We start from the raw sequence: 14,044 nt of genomic DNA, 5'->3' as shown, positions 1-14,044 counted from the left end.
TTTTTTCATTTTAGTGGAGTCATATCCATTCTCCAACACATATCACACAACCCAGCATGATTAATTCTGTCTCTTTTGTCAAGCCTCAGACCCCGAATAACTAGGATACATTATCTGAACTATAGAAGGAGCCTACAGAGTAAGGCTTTCACAAAGGTAGTTCTAATCCAATGCTATTACTATCTCCCAGTCACCATTTCACACAAAGCTGTAATTGGTGGGAAAATTGCCTACTTTTCACAATCGTCCTGGATTTTCTAAATTCAAGCAATAGCAGATAATTATTACCAAACAAAACATTGAAGGAAAACATCTTTGGGAAACTTTTCTAGACATAATAATATTCACAGTGGTAGAATACTTCAGATGCCAATGTTTAGAGCGAGAACCATTGACCCCTTTCTTCTCTTCATTTGGTTTAAACTGTAGTAATTTCTCCTGTGCCCCAAAACCAGGGTATTTTTATTCTGAACTCTCCTGGACCTTTGTTTTCTGTATCCCTATAAAGAATATTCTTTCACACTGTCAAAATATGAAAGCCTTAAGATTCTGTTCTATAACTATGAGTAAATCTTCTGTATTTTTTTCTATAGTCTAAACATTTTAAAGCAAATAATTTTGTTTAGCACATCATTATTAAATAAGTATTATTCATTGTGAACAGTGAGATTTATGACTTGTTGAGAAGGAAAGCATATCCCTATCTCTAAACTAGTGCTATATCAAGGACATGTTTCTAATGTCAAGGTCAGGGAGGTTTTTTGTTGTTGTTGTTTTTTTTTCTTCACCCCATCAAATCCTTGGAATCATGCAGTTTATAATTAGCTAACTATAATTAGTTATTTTTAGAACATGGCCAATTTGTAGATTTTTTTTTTCCCTACTGAAGTTCCTAGTTTTATTGTTGTGCTATTTGTTCCTAAGCTATTTTGTTTCCATGTTATTAGTATGTTATTTTTTTCCTGTTGCAAAAAGAAACATAGGCTTTCTAACATATATTGGTCATATTTTCAGTTTCTAAATCAAATAATTTGTTGAGCTTGAATCCATTAAAATCTTTTAAATGTGTTTGTCTTGGAGCTCTCTGAATTTCTCTTTTGCTTGGGATTTAGTATCAGAAATTGCTAGTGCTTGCCAATATTCATGTTCTCCTCCTCTTTGCCATACAGCTATTACAGCTCCAGGCTTTGGGTGTACTGCATGGATACCAGTGGCTAACAGAATAGGGGCAGAAGTGGTATACACACTTCCAGGATTGGTGCACAAATATCTCCTATGTGTAATCCTCTCTTTGTCTACCAACTGAATGGAGAAGGCTAGAAGACTGAAGACCTGGGGGAGAGAAAAAGCCACAAAATGGAAGAATTCTGGGTGCCTGAAATACAGACTGGAACACTCATCCCCCACACACCGACCCACACAGGAACGTGCCCAAGCAGGGCTACTGGGATTTAGGGACTGTTTGTTAGAGCACTTAACCTACCCTGACTAATATAGAAATTGGTACTTTGAAGTGGGCTGCTGCAAAAATGCAAAACCTAAAATATGTGACTTGGTGGTCGGGTGGCAAATTGCATAAAATCAAACTGAGGGCTGGAACTCTATGAAGACCTGTTATACGGTGGGAGGACTTGTGGTAAACTGTTATTTATGACTACTTTGAAGGAGACCATATGCCAACTGAGCCTGAAACTCTCAGGAAGTGGTTGGAAAGAGTCAAAGTGAACATCTGTGTTGGCTGCCATTAACTAAGGTATTACAACAATGAGATAAGTTTAGCTAAGAATTGGCTAGTTTGCAAACAGAAATGAAAGGAAATAGAATCCAGAAATTGGATGCTATGAAGGAATGGGAAAGCGAACTGTTTTGTAGATATAAAGTGCAAGAAGTAATACTGAAAGAGTCTCATCCAGTATCGCTCCTTAGAATTCAGGTGTTGCATTTGATGGCCCAAAGGAAGCCAGGAAATCAAGCTTGAAAATTATGTATTAGAAGAAACTTTGAGTGTATCTAAAATTGATTGATAACAAATACATCAATGGTTTATATATTTTGGAAATAATTTAATTGCCAAAGATACTTCAAACCCTACAGCAAAGGCTATTAACTTCCTAAGACTGGCTGTCAAATAAGGGCAATTTTGCCTCCCTGGTGACATATGGATATGACTGAAGACATTTTTAATTGTCACAACTCAGAGAATATTACTGGTATCTAATGGGTAGAGGCCAGGAATACTGCTACATATCCTAGAATGCGCAGGATAGCTCCCCTGCAACAAAGAATTATGCAGTCCAAAAATGTCAGTAATTTTCAGTTTGAGAAACTCTGGTCTAAAACAATCCTTAGACGCCCAAACTTGCAGGAGGGGAAGTGAGCTATAAAAGCTGAGGGTCCTATGAAGAGCAAATCCAATACCCACTTTAGAGGAGGCCATGGAAAATAACTGACAAAGCAAAATCTCCCAGAAGACAGACAAGGGACCACATAGAACTATGTGATTCTTGATGTTGGCAACAACCTGCCAGTATATACGGCACAACTGGCAGGCCACAGGCAGAATGTCTACCATATTTGAGACTGTCTTATTGGTTTTCTTCACACTCATACTTGCAATTATTGGTATAGAGTTAGTGGTTCAAAATAATTTTTAATACCCTGAACATGCTGTGTAAAGATTATTATAAACTTACCAGCTTCAAAGAACACAGATTTATTACCTCATTGTTTTTGTAGGTCAAAAGCCTGGGCAGAGTGTAGTTGCATCCTCTGCTCAGAGTCTCACTAGACGGAAAGGCAGGCGTCAGCCGGACTGTGTTCTCATTTGAAGCTCAGGGGCCTTTTGTATGAACATTCAGGTTGTTGTCAGAAGTCAATTCCTTGTGATTGTAGGACTGAATTTTCTGTTTTCTAGCTGGCTGTCAGCACTTCTAGTGCCAACTTCTACGGGCCACCCTCACGTCCAAGCCACACGGCGTACTTGTGACATGGTCTCTAAGATCCAAGAATCCCTCTCTACTCTACTATGAAAGAGTCTTATCCTGATAAAATCACAAGAGTGACTACCCCATCATGTTTACTAATCTTTCACATGCTACAGGAGATTATATAGGATATGTACAGCAAAGGATGGGAATCATCTTAGAATTCTACGTACCACAACCCTCTAAGCTAAAGAAGAGAGGAAGAATTTAAAGATACAGGTGGGTTCGGAGGTAATTGACTAAGAACCCTGGGGAAATCCAAGGCCTAGGTTGAGAGGTGGGTATGCACAGGTGAATTAGAGAAATAGAACCAACAAGAGATTTTCTATTATCTATCATCTATCTATCTATCTATTATCTATCTATCTATCTATCTATCTATCTATCTATCTATCTATTCAGAGATTTATCATAAGGAATTGACCCACATGGTTATAGAGGCTGCGGTTTCATGATCTGCTGTCCCCAAGTTGAAGATCCAGGAAAGCCAGTGGTGTAAGTCCCAGTCCAAGGACAGGAGAAGACTGAGGTCCTAGCTCAAGCAGTCAGGCAGATAGAATTGTCTCTTCCTTTATAGGCCTTAAATGGATTGCATGATGCCCACCCACACTAGAAAGGACAGTCAGCTTTCAAATGCTAATTTTCCCAGAAACATCTTCTCAGGCACTCCTAGAAAAAATGTTTAGCCAGATATATGTGCCCCCATGGCCATCACAACAGGCAAAAGAACACGCATTCTAATAAAACAATTAAGTAGGAGTTGAAGATAAGTTAGAAAAAAATTGTAGCTGAGGGAATGCTACAGATAGAGTAATGCAAGAATAGTTTCAGTCATATTTAATGGTGCTGCTCTTGGATGAATAAATGGATAAGTGAATGAAGGAATAAATTCTGCTCAGAATGCACATGCATATACATCTGTCAAACCACTGTCTTATCCACTGTAATGTGTAAATTTGTTTGGGTAAGTCATTTTTCATTGTGGGCATGAAATTCGAGGTCCTAATACCTAATCAATAAAAGAGATAAGATTCATATCGTAAATATACAATGCATTTCCAATGCTATATAAACACGAACCACAAATAAAGTGCCCCTGAATCAATCAAATTTAAATAGGTTCAAATTTTCATAACTTGATTTTTAAAAAGTACTGCAAAATTAAAAAAAAAATAGCTATTGTTATTATGGTGCTGTATTAACCTCATTCTTTGGGAAACGTCACAATTTTATTAAAGTAATAAAACATATACTATTGTTTTCTTCTTACTAACAATCCTGCTTTGATATTAATATGTTTAATGCTGTTCTTTAATTCAAATCAACAAATACCTGTTGAGAAAACTATTATGCTCACAGCACTGTATTAGATGCTTTGAGGTATATTTAGATATACAATGGAGCACTTATGGCAAACTGTTATTTACGGTTTATATAAACAAGTAATTTGCATTCTAGTAGGGGAGACAGACATAAATAATTAATTCTGACTCAAGGCATAAATTGTTCATTGCAATAAAAAGGTACAGATGTAGAACTATGACAGCATGAGTTGGGGAGTTTAGTTCTGCATAGGAAAATCTGAGTCAACTTCTTTAAAGAAGTAGGATTTGAATTGTTCATTAAAGGAAGGTTAAGACTCTTACAGGTGGACATGGATGACAGTGGTGATCTGAGTTATGAAACTACCTTATATAAAAACAAGAAGAAAGTAGTTTGGAATGTGCAGGGTGCTACCGATGCATAATTCATAACGTATGCTATCAGGATGGGCAGAGATGTTTTAATGGAAGTAAAGAATGAAGGAAATGTTATGGTCACGTAGAATACCAGGATGGAGAGGCTCTTCATTATTCTGTAAGCAATGAAGCTTCATTGACAATCTGTAAACAGGGAACTGACAGGAATAGTCTGAGGAATAGGACTCTGGTGGCAGAGAAAGAAAGACAACTTGAGGTTAGGGAGATAAGTTTTGAGAATCCCATAACATTTATTTAATAAGTATTTGTTGGTTGTCTATAATCTGCCTGAGGATGATTAGCACTGGGGATTCCAAAGAAATAATACAGTGTTTACCCTTAAAATGATACAAACTATGCAACCTTCTGTTGATATTCTGCTGCTTCATGCCTCTGTGCAAAGGTATGGCCATAATGGCAAGTAGATGATAAGACAGGGTGGGAAATACGGCTAAAAGGGTGTTAACAGATTGTGAAGGGTCTTGCATGAAATGCTAGGCACTGAAGAGTTGAGGTGATAAAAACATTTTTTTAGAAAGATAATTCTAGTGCATGGCAGGAAAATAAACAGGAAGAGGAAAACTGGGCAGTTGAAAAATTAGTTTGGAGTCAATGGCGTATTTCTATAGTAATTGATCAGGGCCCGAATAGGGCGAAATAGCATATTGACGAATGAGTTCTGAGAGTGGGCAAAATGGGATTGGGTTAAGAGCACAGGTGCAGGATTTAGGGCTGGAGATAATAAGGCTCTTCTTCGAGTTTAAAGTACTCTGTACATGACAGAAAATGGGGGAGTTGGAAGTTGTGAGAGTTCATACTGCTCACCTCTATTTTCTCTATTGAAAGGACAAAGGCAAACTTGCAGATTTTTAGGACAGTGACAAAGACTGAGTGGCTCTTTCTGAGGGGTAGGAATGACACAAAACAAGGGGTAAGTGAAAGTACCAACAGTGACTATAAGCTGTATCTTTCTTGTAGTTTCTATTTGCCTATTTGCATACTTTTTTTCTCCATTTGTTCCGTTGTATATTGAACATTTGAGGGTATTCTCTGATAGATAAATGGCCTTCTCCGCAAATACAGGAACACATCTTAGCGCTTGAGTCCCAGGTCACCACTCTTAGCTATGCATGCTTCACTCTGCCCAATGCCAGGGACCACCATTCACATAGTCCACATGGAAGGAGGTCCCTGGTGTTGTAAAGATGGTGACCCTGTGTGCTGCTAACTATTAAGTTATGGAAGCCCGTTTGAGGGGACTCCAGTCCCCAGATGAAGAGGGGCTTTTCTTTACCTCTTACACTTCTAATAGGACTGAAGGAGGAAACTCTTTACCCCTGCTGAGGCACGAAATCCCCCTGTAAAAAGATAAAGACTTCTCTCAGCTTGTGGTGGGTGATGCATTGAATTCTAGGTTTAGACAATGCTTATTTCTCTTGCTGTCCCTGTAGATAGTTCACCTTTGGTCTCTGAAAAAGAAGGTAAACATGCCAAAATCTTTTTTTTTTTTTTAAGAGAAAAAGGACCATACAATCCTCCATAAACAAAACAAAACAAAACTGAACGGTGTGCTGCTGAAGCAAGGTGTCTTTTATCCAGCTAACTGTCCTTGAACACACCTTGTCTGAATATGCCACATTTCTTGGACCCCTTCTCCATTAATTTCACTGCCCCTGCCAATCACTAAACTTAGTTTAATCCAACTGCTTCAAGAAATGGCAAGGCACAACAGAAAAAGAAAAAACAAAGTTTTATGTCAGAAAAATCCTGATCTTGCTACTTAATGGTTGTGTATCTTTCTAAGCCTCACTTTCTCACTTTTTCAATTATAAATGGAGTTCATATTTTCTTCACAAGCTCATTGTAAGGAATAAGTAAGATTACCTATGTACAATGTTCAACAGTGTCAGATAAAAACCATTTAATAAGTGTTAGCTTCACTTCTCTATTCTAGCATGTGGTTAGGTACTCTTTATATTGGTCAAGAAAAACCTTGTACAAAATCAAAATAGTCGGCCATTTTGTAGATTTTAACTTGGATTTATCTGGATAATATTGTCTGGAGATGGGCATAGGTGGGGAATCATCTTTCTCCACTTTCTTCCACAATCTGAACACTTTTATGTCAGCCTATGGACTCCTAAATTCCCCACAGAGACATCCCTACCTACTACAGTAATTTTTGGCTAATCTTTTGATGGGATTTCCTCTTTTTCTCCTTCATTTTCAATAGAGCTAAAACTTCATTTTCAGTAGAGCTAAAACTTACTTTTCCATGCAGCTGTCCTTAAAAGAATAGTTGCATCAGTAAATTACTAGAAATTTTACAAAACTTGTCCACCTAGCTCCCCTTGGGGTCTCTTATACTGGCAAATGGCTGCCAGAAAGAACAGTGCCAGAGGTACTGGAAACTACCTTTGGTTGAGGTCTAATTTTTATACAACAGAATTGCACACATTTTGGATTTTCCTCTACTTTTGGGATTTGATGCCTGAGGCTATAAAAAAAAATAGTTCAAATTTGTGGACAAAATCGTGAAAATATCTTGGGGCTTTCCTATGGAAAGCTTCAAGGAAAACAGAACTCTAATATCTCTATACTCAAGTTTAGAATAGTACAGTATGTGTCATTATATTACTCTTCTATGTGAGGACCTTATTATTTAGATTCTTGGTAAACCATGTTTTCCCTCAAAATACCCAGAGCAATATCTCCATGACCCACTCAAGACAAGGTCTCTAGGCCAAAGATGCTAAGAAGCTTCGCCCATTTTGCTACACCACAATGGTCTGTGTAACATACCTTTATTATTATGCTAAACCACTATTTTACACTTGAATGTTAATAATGAGGGATGAGGGTGGTATCATAAATAGATTAATAATTTTTAGGGGCTATCATACAATATTACACTAACATATTCTCAGAAATCATTGTGTCCATTGTCTGAGGGAGGATTCTGTGATCCAAAGAGACTAGCATCTGTTCTAGTAGATAAAGCTCAAAAACAGAACTAACTCTGCACTCTTTCTACCATACCATGCCCCACTTTTAGGACTATAGAAGCAAAGTCGAATCAAATTGAAAATAGGATTTAAATTTGACAAGAGGATTGTGCAGTTTCAAACCTACAGTAAATACCAAGATCAATTTCATAGGTGAGATTTATTTTTCCCTATCTTGTTATCTTATGTCATTTCATTGGGGCGTAATCATAACTGTAGAAACATAGCAAGTCTTCAGAAAATGTTGTGATCCCGTGTTTACAGACAAATCCAAAAATTGGATTTGGCTTAAGCCATCAAAATCAAACTAATTCCCTTTCTCAGGTTAATGCTGCAAGACTAACATTATATATGGAGCTTACAAGATAGCTTTAGTGTTATATTCAAGATGATTGGCTTATTCAAATTCAAGCAGCAACATCTTTGCTAAAAATGCTAGCTATGTAAAAGTGAAATTTAATTCAATATAACTAAGATACATTATGATCAATCTAATAGTCTGTCACACTTCTTTTTTGAAACTTTAAAAAAACAACAACCGTGCTTATGTGGAAAATTCCAGCAAAGCAGCTGTTAATATTTGTTTTTCACGTAAAGTAAATGGTTTCCTTTTCTCTACCATCCAAAGCAAATAAAGCAGATTGAAAACTCAATTAAGCCAGAAATTCACACTTGCAAAAGTTTAGGCACATAAAACTATACTGATAGATTATAGAAGGTTTTCTAAAAACCTATTTTCAGTGCTTCTCCTTGCAGCTGTATTTAATATGGATCTATAAAGGAGCTCTTTCCAGAGATAAGGAAATATGACAATAATCAGAATTTTTTCTGAGTATTTTGCCCATTAATGACTGAAAATCCTCACAATGATCTCATGAAACCACAAGAGCAGGCTTTGAAAATCTTCCTGAGTGTTGCTTTCTCACAATCGACACATACTATACCAGCTGCTCTATAGAAGCTTGAACCTATCAGGTCACACAGCAAATCTGCTTCAGGAACCGGAATTGCCAACAACAAGCAACATCTCTAAAGGGGAAAGGAGAACATCTCCGAACGTGAACTATGGGTCTACAAAGGAAACGCTGAGCATCAGCCTCTGCTTTAGGTCTAGGAAAAGTAATTCAATTTCAGGCACTACTCACTGAAAAGCTAGGGTGCATGAATCTGATCTGAATCCTTTGGCCTTGTGAACGAAATCTGTCACCTATATAAAGAGATGGTAACATTTTTAATGTGTAGCTAATGTAGTGTCTGAATGTGTTACAGAGCTGAAATTGTCCCGCGGAGCTGTAAGCACCTGAGGTTATTTGAATGCCACTATGTGCAAGCCCTAAAAATTCAGATTTAAGGGTTCAGTGGAATACGGTAAACATCCTGAAAACAGGATGCTTCTCAGACAAACCAAGAAAAAATACGTGAAAGCAACAGACATGGGGCTTCATTGAGGGCTTTACACTAGGAAAAGAATTCACAGTGTGATTAGGCCCTAGTTTTCAACAGGATCGAGATTGGTACTGGGGTCATGACCTGTGTATACAATATGAGTATGTCTTGTCCATTGGGTGAGCATGGATGCAAAACATTTCAGGGACCTTTACTGCAGGCTAGGGGAAGAGGGAGGAGCCAAAGTAGCCCTCTTTGGGTTGATAGAAATAACCTTTTATAGGATTTACTGAACAGGGGTTAATTAGTAAATGTATGGTGAGGAGAAAAAGCTCTGTAAGTCTTGAGTTCTTAGAGCATTAGTCTAAGACTGGGTCATAGAAGACAGTGTTCTATTTCTAAGAACAAAGAGTTGGCAAGACAGAGGTAGGGGTCATTGTCCAATGCATGAAGCCCAGGATTCAAGACCAGGCTCAAGTTTTCCACAGGGCACTTGAGTTCAGTCAATAGTCAAGGCACAGAATCAACAATAGGGACTAAATAAACAGTGGTCTCAGATTGTCTGCGACGCTGTGGGCAATCAGGGATTCAAGAATTGTCCCAGGCTCGTTGGAGACCAACCTGCGGGCAGTAGAATGAACTCAAAACCTTGATGGATCTCATCAGACTCATATGTGACTATCCTAAAGAGGATAGTGAACACTCCATAATTATTTTCCTAAATAAAACTGAACCTGATATTTGGAGATGCTACAGTGGAGTCAAGTTTATGAAATAAAGACACTGAACAATTCATATTACAATGTTATGTCAACAGTCCTTTAAGAGGAGTTTTCTCTCTATATTTTGCACACCTTTCTTAGTGTAGGCACAAGGTGTAGGGAACCCTGGTTTTCTTATGTCTGCTTTAGAACTGAAAACAACAACCAAAAACGTGATATCCATGAGGTTGAACTTCTAGTTCAATATCACAGTTGAAATGGAGATCAGAAAAGATTAGTCTCATGAGTTCTCATTCTGCTTTGGAACCCAGGGGACTTCCTCCTAAGTCCCCTTTGGCAGTAGGAACTTTGATACATAGATTCTGACAACTGTCATTGGCCTTACCTCTCGCCCCAGCACAAAGCTTCACTCCAGTCAACCTGGTCCATTGCTAAGTTCAGTTCATTCTAAAGGATCCCACCCTCTGAATTTTTGCTCCTGGTTTGCTTCTCTCTCTTCTCCTATCCATTCAGAAGGACGCATTTGCATCTTTCAAACCCAGCTTGAGTCCCAGATGATTCCTCTGGTTCTGATGGTGTGAATCCTAACCCTACGGTTAGGAAACTCAATTAAGCTAGCGAAGCACTGATTGTTTGAAGGTGTTGAACCAATGGGTTAAGTACACCCATTGTACTTGGGTACTTAACACCTGTTCCCAATTTGTTGGGAATTTTATTTTACGTCCTGTGGGATTTCTGTAGCCTAGAGGAAATTAATATTGATTGATTAAATTGTTCTGCAGGACTTAATATTGAATAACATAACCTGTGTATTTTAATTGTACTACTACAGCCCAGAGTAGCAGGTACAAGTCTTGGAAGATGCGTAGGATCAGCAATACTTGGTAACACATATGTATTCCAGGAGTATTCCTTTGTATAAAAAGCATAATCAAGCTGTGAGATCTTAGATTGTTTATCTGAGTCTAGAAGACTCGAGTGAATTGGGATGCAGAACAAGTGAGAGGGAGAAACCTGAACTTGGGAGGCAGAACAAGTGACGGGGAGAAACCTGAACTTGGGAGGCAGAACAAGTGACGGGGAGAAACATGACGAGCAGGCATGGGAGAAGTTAGCATTGGAGAATGGGCAGGATTCAACAGCAGGCAATGGGTCGGAATCTGGCAGGCTCTGTCCCATGCCATTAGGAAATTCTGACAGCAGGTAGCAGGTACCTATATAGAGATGGAGCTCAAGGGCAGAATTCCGATTGTGGGATGATACGAGGAAATAAAGGGTAAAATTGGGGATCATTTAGCGAAATGGAAGGGACAAGGAAATAAATTGTGATCTCAAATTCTTTATTAGCAGAGCCAGAACTGCAGCAATTCTGAACAGAAGCTGAGACAGTGCTGATAGTTTTGGGTTCCTTCCAAGTCCCTGGAGACCAGCCTAGACTGAGAAACTGATTAAGGCTGAATCTCTAGGGTTTTAGTGATCTCGGTTCTGAAGGTCACAGGGAAAGAGTACCAGGCATATAGTTATAGTCTATTAACTGCCTACAAAAGCAAAATAGATTTGAATTTAGTACTTGCATGCTTCTTTGAAGGTGAGTTAATATTTATACGAGGCAGACTTTGATGGAACAACTGCTGATTGCACTAGAGATGGAATGTGCTGTGAGGGGAGTGATCAGGTTAGATTATAAAAAGAAGTGATTATAAGATTTTTTTCTAAATCACAGGTTTCTCTTCCAAGGCATATTTTATCAGCTTATTCTATCACAAACTAAATTCATCTTTGTGTTTCATTTCGTTCTAAAACAAAAACAAACAAAAAACTCCCACTGTGTTATTCAGTTAATTTCTTCTATAATCTTCATACCTTTAAAAAATATTTTCCTTTTGCATTCTTCTATGTGAAGTGTGTCGATTTTCTGACTCTAAAATAAAGAGATGTAATAGTTTGTGTCTCTAATCTCATGGAAAATGAAATCATGTGTTTCAAGTCATTTCCATTCTATTTCCCATTCTTGTGTTTTGTGCCAGAAACTATTTCCCTTTCTAGTCTTTCCTAAACTCAAAACCTTTCTTAAAATGTCTCTTCAGAAAAAATAAATGCACACTAATAGGCAAGAATACTTGTATGTGAGCTATGTGCATCATTATTTACCTCTCATATACCATGTAAATATATCTATTTGTATTTCCAAATTTATTATGGGGCAAAGTAGTGCCACCAGAGCAACAGGGAGTGTGTGTGCGTGTGTGTGTATGTGAGTGTGTATGTGTGTAAAAGGATGGAGGAGCTTTAGAAGAACTTAAGGAATATACAACAGATTTAATTAATAAAGACAGGAACTGGAGGGCATTGGACTGAAAAATTGAACCAGGCTAGCGAAGCACTGATTGTTTGAAGGTGTTGAACCAAAAAGGACAGCACATTGGCCCAAAGAACTGCTCATAAGAGTTCTGCTCAAGAAGGGAGATGAGCTCTAAGTCAATCCGATAGGTCCTATTTCTTTTAAGACCAGGGGTCAAAGAGAGAGATATAATAACTTCATTCAGGACAAGCAGGATCCATTTTGGAAAAGGACCTACACATAGCTAATAAGCTACATTTTGATAGAGTCTGTGATTGCGTTAGTAGTTTTATTTTGTGGCCACATCCCAGAAAAGATCTGCTCGTGATTAGTAAGGCCTGGAAGTTGGCTATTTGGGGTTTACCTTTTAATCTTTGGAGAAATTCAAGTGGCACGTCTGATTATAGCAAACTGGAAGGTGCTCATACTGATTTTAAGTTGCTTGAGGGCAGAATGGGAGTTTTTCAACCATTACATTCCCAAAACGGATCACAGTGCCTGGATTATAGAAAAATTAACAATATTAGTTCTTTTTCTCTAGAAAAGGAATAGATATGATCAGGTAGAACCACAGTGCTACTTATTTTCTGAGGATATTTCTCTGAATCAATTATCACGAAACATTTTTCGTAGTCATTCACAAGCTTATAAAACTTCATGAGTGGATCAATTTTTTTCAGCTACTTGGGTAGGGAGGGTGGAGTATTTTGAAATTTATTCCTAATGGCACACCAAGAGAAAAGGCAAATCCATTTTCCAGTGGAATTAATGTTTCACAGAAGCCAAACTAAAGATTTTGGTTTGGGGCTCTGGTTTTGTATACGTATTTGTTTTGTTTTGTTTGTTTGTTTGTTTGTTTGTTTGTTTTTTAATTTTTAAAATTTATTGGGGTGACAATTGTTAGTAAAATTACATAGATTTCAGGTGTGTAATTCTGTATCACATCATCTATAAATTACATTGTGTGTTTGTTTTTAATAGCTGAAAGAATCAACCATTATCATGAGCATGGCATATTTTTTCAGCTACATTTATAACAGAAATTTGAGGTTCACGTAACAGTTAATTGCCAGAAGAAATCTAAAGAACTTTTTTGTGACAAATATGGGTTTTATATACATGAGCCTTGCCCACATTGAACCATAGGAGCCATTCTGAGCAATTAAGTCCATTCCTCAAATCTTCACAGTTGATGACAGCTTTACCTTCCTTATTTTAGGTATATCAGGCACATAGGTGGTAGACAGATGAGAGAGGGGCAGGGGAGAGAGAGAGAGAGAGAGAGAGAGAGAGAGAGAGAGAGAGAGAGAGAGAGAGAGAGAGAGAGAGAGAGAATAGATAGATAGATGATAGATAGATAGATAGATAGATAAGACACCCACCAAAGTATATTTAAAATATCTCATATTTGAGAAAGATTATCTAATAGGCTATTTAATTATTCTGAAATCATAATTGCTCTGAGGTATATATTTTGAGATCCTTATATCACAGTTCTGTATTCTTTTATGAAGTCATAACAGAAAAAAAAGTAGGGGCAACAGAAAAACTATTTGCTTTTTTTTTTTTTTTTGTAGTTTACAAAACCGTATTTGAAAATAACAACCACTTTGATTTTCAGGTTCTTTTACACAAAGACCTTATAGGAAAAATGTCAATTTGAGTTTATTCTTGGTTAAAAAGAAAATATCCACAGAGCATATGCCATATATTTGTTCTCCCCAACCCCTTTTATATGCTCAGAACTCTTAGAAAGAAATTCAAAGTCTGAGTAGAAAGCCATTTCCATCAGGAAATCAGTACCATCAATTTTCCTTCAATCTTTCTATGATCTCTATTACATTATGATCCCAAATTGCCATGTTTT

The sequence above is a fragment of the Rhinolophus ferrumequinum genome, chromosome 4 (genome assembly GCF_004115265.2).
Source record: "Rhinolophus ferrumequinum isolate MPI-CBG mRhiFer1 chromosome 4, mRhiFer1_v1.p, whole genome shotgun sequence".
Classification (NCBI taxonomy): Eukaryota; Metazoa; Chordata; class Mammalia; order Chiroptera; family Rhinolophidae; genus Rhinolophus; species Rhinolophus ferrumequinum.
Note: the sequence above shows the minus strand (reverse complement) of the source record.